At 38.8% G+C, this 13,958-nt stretch overlaps 1 long non-coding RNA gene across 1 annotated transcript in view; it reads right to left on the bottom strand.

Annotated features, from left to right (window-relative positions):
* Positions 1 to 8,566, bottom strand: part of LOC128928199 (uncharacterized) — a 101,805-nt gene extending 93,239 nt beyond the window's left edge. The window contains exon 1 of the long non-coding RNA XR_008473002.2: positions 8,392 to 8,566. This is a non-coding gene — a long non-coding RNA (uncharacterized LOC128928199). The remainder of the gene's footprint in view (positions 1 to 8,391) is intronic.
* Positions 8,567 to 13,958: the final 5,392 nt, after the last annotated feature.

Here is a 13,958-nt window from a genome sequence, read left to right as displayed (position 1 = left end):
TGTGTTCAGAGACAGGTCCAGAAGATATGTCCTAATTTACAAACTCTTGCAGAGATTATACAGAAATTTAAATAAGTCCTACATTTCTCAATCTATACTTAGCCAATAATATTTGTTTCTGAGCTGCTTATTCTTTTAAATTTCTTTAAATCCAGAGTTAATAGACAGTAGCATTTCTGAGAAAAGTTGATGGCCATCAAGAAGAAGAATTAAACCACTCAAGAATTACGGGAAAGAGTATAGTTGACCCTTGAATAATATGAGTTTGAACTGCACAGGTCCTCTTACACGTCAAGTTTTTTTTCAATAAAAGTTATACAGTGTGCCTGCCTCTCTTGCCTGCCCCTCCACCTTCTCCGAGATGTCTTCCTCCTCTGCCACCCATGAAAGAACAAGACCAACTTCTCTCTCCTCCTACTCAGTCTACCCAACATGAAGATGACAAGGATGAAGGCCTTTATAATGATCCACTTCCACTTAACAAATAATAAATATATGTTTTCTTCCTTATGATTTTAATAATAATGTTCTCTTTTCTCTAGCTTACTTTATTGTAAGAAGATAGTATTTAATATACGTAACAGATAAACATATGTGTTAATTGACTATGTTATTGGTAAGGCTTCCAGTCGATAGTAGCTATGAGTAGTTAAGTTTAGGGGGATTCAAAAATTACATGTGAATTTTGGACACACAGGGGTCAGTACCCCTAACCCCCATGTTGTTCAAGGGTCAACTGTAATTCTGTTTGGATTAACATGTTATTCCCAATACTGTTCAACATTATCACTAGTCACAACCTCTGAATATGACTGATCATTCTCCTGGACTCTTTAATCAGGATAAAAAAATCCTGAAGTGGGCTCAATCAATCTCTCAACCCCCATTAGCAATAAAATCCTTCTATATCAGACATCTATACCTGAAAAGTGGGTGGGGGCGGTGAGAGGATTAATCTAAAATATATGTTAGTGGTTTAACTTCAGTACAAAAGTACATTTATCAAAAGTTTCATTTAAGAAGATCTAACGATCTTTTGTAAAGGAGTGTTGAGGAACAAGAAGCAGTTGGAAAGATCGAAGAACTTTTAGCCCTAGTATTTGAAAGCTGAGACAATTTCCAATAGTGGAAGTACACATAGAAATATTACACCCCAAATAAGGGGATCACAAATGAAGGCAGCCTTGCAATATCTACGGTTTTCTATAGAGTAGATCTGGCACAATATCAGAGGCAGGAATGATCTGACACATAATCTGTTAGCTGCTCTCAGAAGGATCTATGTTCAGTGGTTGGATGGATTTCACAGATTGCTAGCCCTGAGGATGTCAACAGCACCACAGTAACAAAGAATACACAACCCAGCAGAAACAGGAAAGACTGAGGGAAGTCATGATTTCTCAGTGGTCTAGTCCAAAAGCAAGAAAATCTTTGCTCAACCTAATAAATTTAACTTCAGTGCAACAACTCTGTGATCCTGTGGTTATAACCTCATTTGAGAGCATTTCTGTGAGTTTCTGTAACAACATGAGCAGGTTCTTAATGTGCTCATAATTTCTCTGAATTTATGCTCTCTCAGAAATTTTCTCTACCCTTGGCCCAGCGATAATCAATTGCAGCAATATTAATTTCATAATTAGCCTCTCTTACTAATTCAGTTCCAAATTCAAACCAGTTCTATGGCCACCTGCGTAATTTGAAGAGGTAAACATAACTGTTGAAAACTTTACAGCTCCTAGAAGGAAAATTCAGGGTTTCTATTGCTCTCATATTTAATTCCTCATTTTAAAATATTAATAAGTGTCTCAATTTATGGTCTATTTAATCTATTCTTGGCTGTTTTTACCTTTTAGTTCTGATTTGCCATTCTAAGACTTCAAAGGCTAGTGTTTAATAGAAAAGCAGAAAGGGAATTGGGCCAGAGGAAATTTTTAGCATTCAATTTGTTTTCTTTTCCACAAGTATTAGATCAAAATTTTTTAAAGGGTTGGGGATGGTGATGAAGGAAATAGGTCTGAAAATCCAAGAATAAAATTCTAACTGCCATTTATCAACTATGCAAATAACTTAAGCCCTACAATTCTTAGTTTCCACATCTGAAAAACACTGGAATCAACCTAATCTGTAATATGTAAAGCACAAGCACAAGAATGTAGCATGCAGCCATCAAAATACCGGAGAAAGAGGGCACTGCCTCCTCTGTTGTTTCTATTACTCCTTCTTCTACTAGCAATGTTAATCGCATTTAGTCCCTCTTCTACTGTGATAAACCAAATCATCATGCCCCTCACTGTCCCACCAAAGATGGCTACTATGCTATGTTCCATAGTAAAAAGAAACTTGCATATGGAAAAAGGTTACAGACCTCATTGGTTTCTACTGCTGGTGTAGCAAATCACCACAATCCTAGTGTCTTAAAACAACAGAAGCTTATTATAGTTCTGGAGATCAGAAGTCCAAAATGGGTGTCCTGGGTGTTAGCAGGGCTGAATGCCTTTCTGGCTGCTCCAGAGTAGAATCCATTTTCTTGCTTTCTTCAGATTCTCGAGGCTAACTGCAGTTTTTAGGTCTTGGCTTCCTTTCTTCTTCAAAACTGGCAGTGGCTGACGGAGTGTCTCACAGTCCATTACCCTGACACTGACTCTTCTGTGTGCCTCTTCCACATTTAAGACCCTTGCGATTAAATTGCACCCACCTAGATAATCCAGGCTGCTCTTACCATATTAAAGACAGCAAATTAACAACTTTAATTCTTTCTTCTACCTTAATTCTCCTTTGCTATGTAATGTAACATATTCATAGATTCCAGGCATTAGGATATGGACATCTTTGAGAAATAATTATTCTGCTTACCACACAGACCTTAAAATATACAGATAATCCTGGATTGTCTTAATGAGTCTAATGGAATCACATGGACCCTAAAAGTGGAAAAGAAAGGTGGAAGGGTCAGAGAGATGCAACAACAGAAGAAGGAGGAGGAGAGATTCCTACTCAACGTGCCATTGCTGGTTTTGAAGATGGAGGAATGAGCTATGAGCCATGGATGAAGCCTTCAGAAACCGGAAACCACCCTCCGCTGACAGCTAGCAAGGAAATAAGAACCTCAGTCCTAAAGTCACAAGGGACTGAATTCTGCCCATAACCTTAGTGAGCCTCCAAAAAGGAACACAGCTCTGCCAACACCTTGATTTTAGCTCAGTGAGATCTCTGTGTCAAACTTCCAACCCAAGTCACTGAAGAATAAGAGATATTGTTTTAAAACACTAAATTTGTGGTAATTCATATGGCATCAGTAGAAAACAAATACAGCCCACATCCATTAGTTGCCTAAATATTTCCATGTAACTGTCTTAGGAACTATGAATAAAACAGTATACAGGGTGCACGTGGTCTTTTCCCACAACAAGTGTACAAGATATAAGACATACTCCATGGTAACACATCATGATTATAGATCCCTGTGGCTGTCTTAGTCTAGTCATGAGTTTCTTTCGCTACATGCCGGTCCCTTTAATTTCTGCCTTCTCCCTACTGAGCACGTATTCTTGTATTTAATAAACACATATTCATCACCTACTACGGCAGGTATTTGCCACATATTGCAAGTTCGGTTCCAAGAGAGATGATGCGCAATTCCCAACCTCCCGGGGATCACAGTACAGTGGTACAGACAGAAACGTATTTTTTAAATTACATAAAGTAGTTGCTTTAGTTCAGTCTGCTATAACAAAGTACGATAGACTGGGTGGCTTATAAATAATGGAAATATATTTCTCCCTGGAGGCTGGAAGTTAGGGAGGCTGCAAGTCCAAAATCAGGGTACTAATACGGTTGAGCTCTTGCAAGAACCCTCTTCTGTGTTGTAAAAGGCTGACTTCTCATGGTATTCTCACACGGCAGAAAGGGAGTGAGAGGGTGCTGGTTTATTTCTGGCTATACCTGTGAGGAGGTATGCAGAAGAGATGAGCATTTGATGCTGTAGACTAAGTAAAGAAGATCCGCCCTCACCAGTGTGGGAGGGCATAATCCAATCTATAGAGAAAGAAAAAAGGCAAATTCTCTCCTTCTTGAGCTGAGATATCCATTGTCTCTTGTTCTTGGACAGTGAAGATCCAGGTTATTGAGCCTTCAGATTCTAGGACTAACACCAGCACCCTCCCACCCCAGTTCTCAGGCTTTCAGATGAACTGAGACTGACAACACTGTCTGCCCTGGTTCTCAGGCCTTGCAACTCAAATTGAATTGTACTATGGGCTTTCCAGCTTGCCGACTGCCAATGGAACCACTTGGCCTCTATAATCAGTCATGTGAGCTAATTCCCATAATCTACCTCTCTCTCTAGGGAATTAGCTCTCTCTCTAGGGAATATATACATATATATATATATATATATACACACACACATATACACACATGCATACATATATATATATACACACACACACACATATACATTTGGGGTGTGTGTGTACATTATTCTGTTTCTCTGGAGAACCTTGACAAATGCAGGAGGACAACATTCAGTTCATAGTGTTAGTGAAATTAAAAAGCGATTTCGGGAACACAGCTCAAATTGTACTCCAAATTCTATTCATTTGCTTGGCCCAGCAATTAATGTCAATGGCTTCCACTGGCCCAGGTTTATAGGTTTCTTCCCTCCAAGCCCAGACCTCACACCTTCATTGTTCTCATCTTCCAACATTACAATTATGGTTGTGGGATCACAAACTAAGCATGATTTAACTTCAACTACTTGAGCATTGCAATGGATTAACCAACATTCATATTTTGAAATCCTAACCCTCCATGTGATGGTATGAAGAGGTGGGCCTTTGTGAGAAATTGGGTCATAAGGGTGGAGCAGTGAGGAATAGAACTAGTGCCTTTATAAAAGGGACCCAGTGAGCTCTCTCGCCTTCTTCCTGCTATATGAGGATACAGTTAGAAGCTGGCTGTATCCAGAAAAGGGACCTCATCAGAACTTGACTATGCTGGCACCCTGCTCTCGGACTTCCAGTCTCCAGAACTGTGAGAACTAAATTATCATTGTTTATAGGCCACCCAATTTATACTTTGTTATAGCAGCCTGAACTAAGTAAGACAAGCACCTTCAACATTAGCTAGATAGAACAATGAAGATTGCTAAAATAAGTAAATGAGTTTAGACTTTTGTAAATGAAGACTTAGAGAAAAGGGCAGCTCTTCCTTTTTCCTTCTTGAAATACACACACAAACAGATACCTCCTTGGAAAGGCCTTATAATTTTGAATGTTAAAACTACTGTATCAGGAAAATAGTAGCTTCATAGTGGAGAAACTCAGCAGACACGACCTCAAGCAAGCCATCAGGGCCAACATCACTAATCATAAGACTTACCTACATCACGTACAGTGTACTCGGCATTCACAGAAGGACACATCACATCTGTGGTATTTCTGCTTAAGATATATAACCTTAATCCAATGATGAAAAAATATCAGCAAGCCAAATTTGAGAGAGTGAGACTAGGAAAGGACCGGTCACAGATTAGAGGACAATAAGAAGAAAAAGCAACTAAATATAATGTGGATTCCTGGATTGGACCCTGGGACAGAAAAAAAAATTAAGGAAAAAACTGTCGGCCAGGCACAGTGGCTCACACCTATAATTCCAACAGTTTGGGAGGCCGAGGTGAGTGGATCACAAGGTCAGCAGTTCGAGACCATCCTGGCCAACATGGTGAAACCCCATCTCTACTAAAAGTACAAATTTAGTCAGGTATGGTGATATGCACCTGTAATCCCAGCTACTCAGGAGGCTGAGGCAGGAGAATTGCTTGAATCTGGGAGGCGGAGGTTTCAATGAGCCAAGATTGCACCATTGCACTTCAGCCTGGGCAACAGAGCAAGACTTCATCTCAACACAAAACAAACAAAAACTGCCAATATTTGAATAATCTTGAATTTAAAGAAAGAATAATGATATAATAATAATTCAAGAATTATCTTTAATTTCAAGAAATGTGAATACAACATTATTCATTTACTAGTATTAAAGCAATTTTAACTTTCTGGTTTTGATCATTGTACCATGGTTATGTAACTTGTTAATATTAGGGGGAAGCTGGATGAAGGGCACACAAACAGCACAGTGGTGCAAATTCTGAAATTGCTTCAAAAGTTCAAACTTTAAAAATCACATTAGGAGTTAGATAATCCCAGGTAGAGTTCAAGGCAAAGCAGTTCTCCCTTCTACTGCCACATTCACGTTGGAATGTCTCAAAATCTTCTCCTCTCTGAAGCAGCCAATTAGGGATGAGTGGGAAGCTCAGAAATGAGACTGGCAAAATGTTTTGTTTGAGGACTGGAGGAAAGCAGGAACTGACTTGAGACAGGCCTGCTAATTTCACTTAGACCACCTGCCTGGTTCGATACAAGCCAGTGACCTAAACATGATGGGCCATTACCAGCTCTCTGCTGGCATTCTGAAATGACTACATGGGAGTCAAATCTGGGACTGCCAAGATTTGCAAATGACACAAGAATAGCAAAGGATTGGGCCGGGCGCGGTGGCTCAAGCCTGTAATCCCAGCACTTTGGGAGGCCGAGGCGGGTGGATCACGAGGTCAACAGATCGAGACCATCCTGGTCAACATGGTGAAACCCCGTCTCTACTAAAAATTACAAAAAATTAGCTGGGCACGGTGGCGTGTGCCTGTAGTCCCAGTTACTCGGGAGGCTGAGGCAGGAGAATTGCCTGAACCCAGGGGGCGGAGGTTGCGGTGAGCCGAGATTGCGCCATTGCACTCCAGCCTGGGTAACAAGAGCGAAACTCCGTCTCAAAAAAAAAAAGAATAGCAAAGGATTAGTGACTTTTCTCGGGCATTCTGAGACACACACACATACATAAAGTCATCAGGAGCTATGCTGCATGATTAACAGGAACTATTCACCCAAAATAAAGCTTTTTCCCAATAAGTTGTGACATATAATGTAATGCATTATTTAAAAAAAAAAAAAAAACTAGAACTTTTTATCACATTTCCTGAGGCAATAGAATGGAAATTTTTTTAATACAATAATTATTTCTTAGTTTGCTCTTTTTCTGTCGAGCATGCAACTGTGTTTTCTTTCTTCTGAAGCAGTTTATATTATGATGACTGAAAGGAGAGAAAAGAGCTGTGATCGTATCAACCAAAACTGAACAAATACAGTTATTAAAAAGAACTCCCGCCAGAAATCTTAGAAGCCTCACCAAGTCTTTTTCACACGCTAACGCTATTACAAACTGAAACATCCCTTTCTTTTATTTTAAATTATTGTCATCATCCACTGTGTATGTACCAACCAGTGATTTACACCATGTCAGATGATAATACACTAGTAAATTTGGTATTTTAATGACCTTAATAGCTGTAATAAAGAAATTAAATCAGATGTCATATGCAGAATGTACATTTTTTGCCACTAACAATAAACAATTATAGCAGGCTAAATATCAGAAAGCAAAATATGTATTTATTTGCAATTGAAAGCACATGTGAAAACCACTCTAAGAAGCAGAAAAGGCTCGGAGGTGGGAGGGGAGCAGGCAGCATGCTGGTTTTCTCTACTATGGTCCTTTTTCCCACTTCTTTCAACTTTGTCCTTTAGGATGAATCACTCTAAATCTCTTCCTGAAGAGCATCGCACTGTACCCTTCCCCTCCTCTTATCCAACCAAAATCCTAGAACCCAGGCCTGTAATTTTAATATGCATACAAATTCACACAGCTGATGCATATAACACACCCTGGGTAAACAGCAGGGAGGGGCTAAATGGAAAACTCATTTGTTAGTTTTCCCACTTGGAGGTGGTTATTTTTTAAATTACTGATATTGGACACTGTAGGAGTGCCCTTTTCATACACACTGAAGCACTCCACTGGCCCCAGGAGTCACTAACACTAGTGGATTTTAATAGTTATAGATCTTAAATGGAAGGTTAGAAATTGTTTCTTTTCATTACAATTACAACAAGGAATTAACCCCAAGGGTATCCACTTAATTTCATAATATATAGACTGGAACGCTAATGTGCCTCTTCCAGAGTGTAATAAAGAGGCAACTGGCCCTTCTCTCCCCGGGGTGGGTTTTTGTAAAACATATCACAAAACAATGTACAACGGAGAAGAGTTGGAGTTAACAAGCTCCATATTGTCACCAGCTTCAGTGCCTGGCAGGAGCGGGCCCTCAGAGGCACTGAGCACCGCTTTTTTGTTTTTACAGTGGGAGCTCAGTCCCAGCACTTCTTGAATCGCTTCACCGACACACACACACAATGGAAAGTGAGAGGAGGAGAGATAATTTACAATTAAGCACATAAAGTCACAAGGACGCAGGAGAGACTTAAAACAGGACTTGTTAATTACCTCGTTTCCAAGATGGGACTGGCAGCGCTTGCTGTCCAATTCCGGTCACGTCAGTTTAACCCATTGCACTGTGCTGGTGACCTTAGCTTCATTTTATGGGAACTCTGTTCCTACTTGCTGGAACCTGAAGCAACACCAAGGGTTAGGATTTTCCATCTTCAGGCTCCAAGCGTCTGAAGCCACTTCCTGGCAGAGATTTGAAATCCTGGATCCCTGCTGACTAGTCCTCTCAGTTTAAAGGCATCTGTAGTTCCCAATGCTTTTTCATGATGTTTGACTATGGCTCTCTGAGACAAATGAGAGGAAGGACACTATTTCAGAAATAGAGCTTTAGACAGAGGTGGGAAAGGGACAGCAGGAAGCAAATGGCAATTCAATAAAAGCATAACCCTTAGAGGAGAATGTTTTTCTCTTAGATGACGCTTTTCCAACATCAATCATAATGTTTGGCCCACTACAGGCTTCCAGCCAGGTACAACCTGGGACTCAGTTCTTCCTTTCCACTGAAAGTGTCAGTTCTGTAGAAATCTGCAAATTTCCCGGTCAACTGGGGGGAAAATGAAGATCCGAAAAGAAGTAGGAACAGATTACTCAACTCATATGCTCACATCTATCATGCAGATAACATTTCCAGAGACAGATAAAGTTGTATATAAAAGCTGTGAAGAAACCCTGGCTTCAATGAAAAGCAGCCTTTTACAAATCAAAATTCCCAGCTTCCCTCCTGGGATAGGAAGCAGTGGCTTGAAGCAGATGTCAAAAGGGCTGTCAGGAGAGCACCAGAGATGGGAAGTCCCTAAGGAGACCCAAGGAAGACATTTATCACAAGGGAAAGTTGAGAGTCTTCCTTACTGGTTCAGTGCTACAGAAACCATTTCTGGAAACAATTTCTAGAAGAGTTCAGTATTGCTTGCAAACCCACAAGTAGCAGAAAGTGAGGAAAGGAAGCTGTGTTGCCCCCAGAAAACAAACACAAGGAGGTCCACCTGAAAACCAGTGAAGCAGTCACCATGGATTAGCAGGTGATTCTCCACTTAGCTAAGTGGCTTAGTCTTTGTAAATGTAAACCAGGAACCTGGTGCCGAGGATGGGCGGAGTAAAACATAGCTGGTCAATGATCACAAACTTTTCTAGCCTCACATTTCCTCATTCCCCATTTTCATCCTCTTAAAACCGCACATCTCTATAAGCTGTTTCCTAAATATATCAAACTTTGACTTATTAAAAGTTCATCTCAAAATAGCTCCGTGTTTTTCTCCAGTCACTTTAATTGTGTTTGTCCTGGGCTCATAAACTCGGGGAACTTGAAGCATTTGAAAAAACACACAAATGTGGTGTCCACGTGTTTCCGTTTCTCCAGGCTCAGTGCATTCTAATGGGCTCCTTCCTTTAAAAACTATAATGAAAAGAAGGAAGCTCACCTATGTGTACGGTTCCCGTTTCTTTCTTTACCTTAAATCTCTTCATGCGGAAAACTGTTAATGTTCTTTGTTTTGTTTTGTATTAACTATAAATAGAATACAAAACAACTCTCTAGTTAGAATTACATGGGCTATATACCTTACAAGTTTTATTTTCTGAGTTTTCCCCTGACATTCTCAAATTGATTATCATATTCAACATCAACCTAACCAATAAAAAGCAATTTAATTTACATAATAAACCAAGAGCATATCTACATTTGGCATATCAGACAATTTTTGTCTCTGTTGAATTATTTTAGGAGATGTTTTAAACTGACTTACAGTAGCAAATTTCACATCCTTGAAGTAATATAAGATTATAGCCTCCTGGTATTTTGTCAGTATTTAGAGCTAAAACTTATTCATATCAAATCATATTTGATAAATACCTACTAGTATATATTCCATTTATAACACCATGTATAAGTCTTCTCAGAGACTGTAAGCTTTTTAATATCAGATTATACATCATAGCATTTGATATTTTCAATATCTGTCACAATGTTAGTGGTTATTTGGAGCTCAACTAATACTTCTTAAGTAATTTAATGTTTCTTAAATGATTAAAAGCTTGTTATAGTATAAGTAGGCTGGGTAGACATATTCATCATATATTGCCCACCCAAAATGATAGAAGTTCTTTCAAATTGGTAATATAAACACACGCACATGCTCACATATACACCCAAAAAAGTTTTTGTTCTTTTCTGGATTCCGAAGGTCACACTGGTAGATGGCCAAGAGAAGAACAAAAATTACATTGCTAGCAGCTGTAACGCTGTGAGAATCAGAGCATTTCTCTAAGTCTTTGACTCTGGCTCTAATAGTCTCTTGAAATTTTGCCCTGTATGCCAGTGACTCCGGGGACAATGGTCCTAGACCGAATGCTTCACTGTCTCTCATAAAACCGTTTTCTCTCTCATGTTTCCCTTTTTAATCAAAGGGACAAATTAGTTTCTAAGGCTGCAGGGATTTTGGGGGATATGCTAAGTTGAGATACTATCAGACTTGCCTTTGGATGTATCAGGCAACCATTTGGATGTAAGACTCTGGGCCTCCAAGCTACGGAGATAGGTCACGGAGTCACCAACATAGAGATGAATTTAAATCCATGAAATTACCTAAGTGGTGAATATAAATGGAGAAGATTGAGAGTGAGCGCTGAGTCACAGAGAACTCCAACATGTAGAGAAAATGAAAGGAAACAATCCCAGAACAGGAGAAGGAGCAGGCAGGAAGGTGGGCACCAATCTCCACAAGCATGATGTCCTTAGTTTAGGTTGAAACAGGTGTTTCAAGGAGGGTGATCCACTCTGCTAACTGCTACTGATAGGTCAGGTTTGGATAAATGACCACCATCCTTGTCAACATTGTGGTTATCAGTGACCTCAATAAAAGCTGCTTCAATGAGTCTTGAGGGTTAAAGCACAATTAGAGTGGCTCCCAAACAGACTATAGAGACAAAAAGGAAAATTTTCAAGGAATTTCCAGTAAAAAGGAGTAGATAATTGAGATCGTAATAGGAGAGGAATGTAGAGTCTGAATATTTTTCAAGAGAGAAGAAAAATTACAATTATGTTTAGGTCTCAGTAAGAATGGACTATTAGAAAGTGAATATTCGATTTTGCAGAAAAACAAGGTAATAATTGTGTGATTCCCCTGAGTGGGAAAGAGAAGCTGGAATCCAGTTGACGAGGGAGGGAGACAAATAGGGAGAGGTCATCAGTAGCATCAGCGGGGAGGACAGAGTTTACAAGGTGGAGACACGTGGTGGTGGCAGCAGATGAAAGTGTTTCATCTGATGGTTTATGTTTTCCTATCATTCAGCTCTTAAGCAACTGCCACTACTCAAGAAGCCTTCCTTGGCCACTCATGGCTTTTCATGAGATCTCCTGCAACTCTATTTTACTATCTATAAAGCATTTGTGGGGTTTTTGACATCGTTGTATAATTTGTTTACTTACTTATATCCAAGTATCCCAACTAAAAATGTAGAACTAATTTCCCTTCTTTAATGTTCTGTTAATTCCCAAAACTAAAAAGCAGGAAATACAAAGAGTAAACTTAATATATAATTGTTGGATGAAAAATTAAGTAAAGCTTCAGAAAACAGCATTTTCTAGAATCCAAATGACTTAAAATGAGCTGTTGTCAGTTAGTATCAAGTATTTTTTCTACGTTTATTCATATGGGTAGCAAATTCTGTAGGTAGTTTTGCCTGTACTCTATTGAAAACATATACTCCTGAGAGTTGTACACTAGTGAATTAGATCATTCACAGCCATGTTATAGGACACAGGCTCCTATAACTGCATGTAAAAGGAGCACTATCTACAACACAAACGTTCACTAGCCTAGCTGTCAGCTAGCCTTGCTGAGGCAATGTACATTGTATACAAAGGATGATGCAGAGAAGGAAAAAGATCATTCAGAAAGTAGAGAAAAGCTCAGGACTGGAAACCATTAAAGAGAAAAAGTTTATTCTTAAATATTTGCCTAGCACTTGATATTTGCTTTCTGTAATTTTTATTAGTATTCCACCAAATCACTTCAGAGGTCAGTTAGTATTGCTGTGCTGTACTCATTTTTACAGAGCTGTAAACTGAAACTCTAAGAGATTAAGTGCTCTACACAAAAAGTTATCTGCAGCTGCTGAAAAACTCACAATCATGTTCTCTGCTTTTCTTAGTCCACCTAAGCCTACTATCTCTCTAAAACCAATGATGTGACAGAACCAATGGTTGAATGATTATTAGCAGCCATGATTGACCACTACATACATATTTTTTTTCTGATACTGATTTTACTTCTCTGGACTGACTTGCATTGATCTGCATTAAAAATATTTACAAAAAAAATAGTTCATCTACGAATATCAAGCCCAAATCCAGCTAGGAGTGCTTGTGCCTTGGTTGAGCTCTGCCAAAAAGCAATTAGACGTACCCAGTGGCTCTAGATTTAACCTGTTATTTATTTCAGTTAGGCAGAGGGAATCTATGAAATTATCTATGGCTAATCACCTTGGAAATTTTCCCAGGGTGCTTTTCAAAGGTTAACTGGTCACCCTTGCCAATTAGAAATAAAAGAGAGAAAGAAACTGGGGAGCTGGGAAATAGGGACATAGATATCCTGAAAGAAAAGCAAGTTTAGTAAAACATGAGGAAGTTGTGATAAAAGAATAATACAAAAGGAAATCAAAGATTTTGCTCTTTTTCTTTAATTTAAAAAAATTTTTAGTAATGGAAGAGATTTTGTTTTAAAAAGTTGGTCATTCTTCCAAAATTGTGTTCCCAAATGAGAAATAACATTCCATTCTCTTCTATCTCCAGTGAAGGAGACTTTCACACCCCAGCTCCAAACCACATATTAGAATAACATTCTGCCTACGGTGTGAAATGACTTCCATAATCGGCCCTTTTGTTCCTCACACAAAGACTTTTGCAAAAATAGAGTATAAAGCAATATTGCTTTATTGTGTTCTCCCCAATTAGGCAAGTGTCATTTACAGAGGAAAATAGAAGATCAATTTGTGAGACCCATAAATGTATAAAAATAATTCAGGTTTGATCATTCTTTTGTTCTTTTTCTTCCCTCCTCCTTTCCTTCCTTTTATTTCCCCCCTCTTTTAATTTTTTTATGATGTTTACTCCCAATCTTGGACCTTCTAAAAGAATCAGGTCATGGTCTATGTCATTAATAAATGTCATCCTCAAACAGATGTAGAAAACAAGGCGGCCCTGTTGATAAAACAGTGTCTCTCCCGGCTTTGTCTCTCCTGTTTCTCTGATCATCTCAATTGCTTTCCCTTGACCTTTAAACCTGTTTTATTTTCCACTTCAGGTTCTACCTTAAAACATAACCCAAATTACAGAAAAAAGTTGAGGACAAATCTGTCTGTTAAGCAAAAAAAAAATATGTGTGTGTGTGTGTGTGTGTTTATATATATATATATATGAAATCTTTTAAATTAGAATTATTAAGTAAATTCCTTTCTGTGTGTGACATAGTATAAACATATTGAAATATCATAAAGAACATGCAATACATGTGAAAATGCTTTGGATAGTCAACGTTAAATGAAAAGAATAGTATGCAAACTTCTGT

This window comes from Callithrix jacchus, chromosome 7 (assembly GCF_049354715.1).
Source record: "Callithrix jacchus isolate 240 chromosome 7, calJac240_pri, whole genome shotgun sequence".
Classification (NCBI taxonomy): domain Eukaryota; kingdom Metazoa; phylum Chordata; class Mammalia; order Primates; family Cebidae; genus Callithrix; species Callithrix jacchus.
This window is presented reverse-complemented; position numbering and strand designations above follow the sequence as displayed.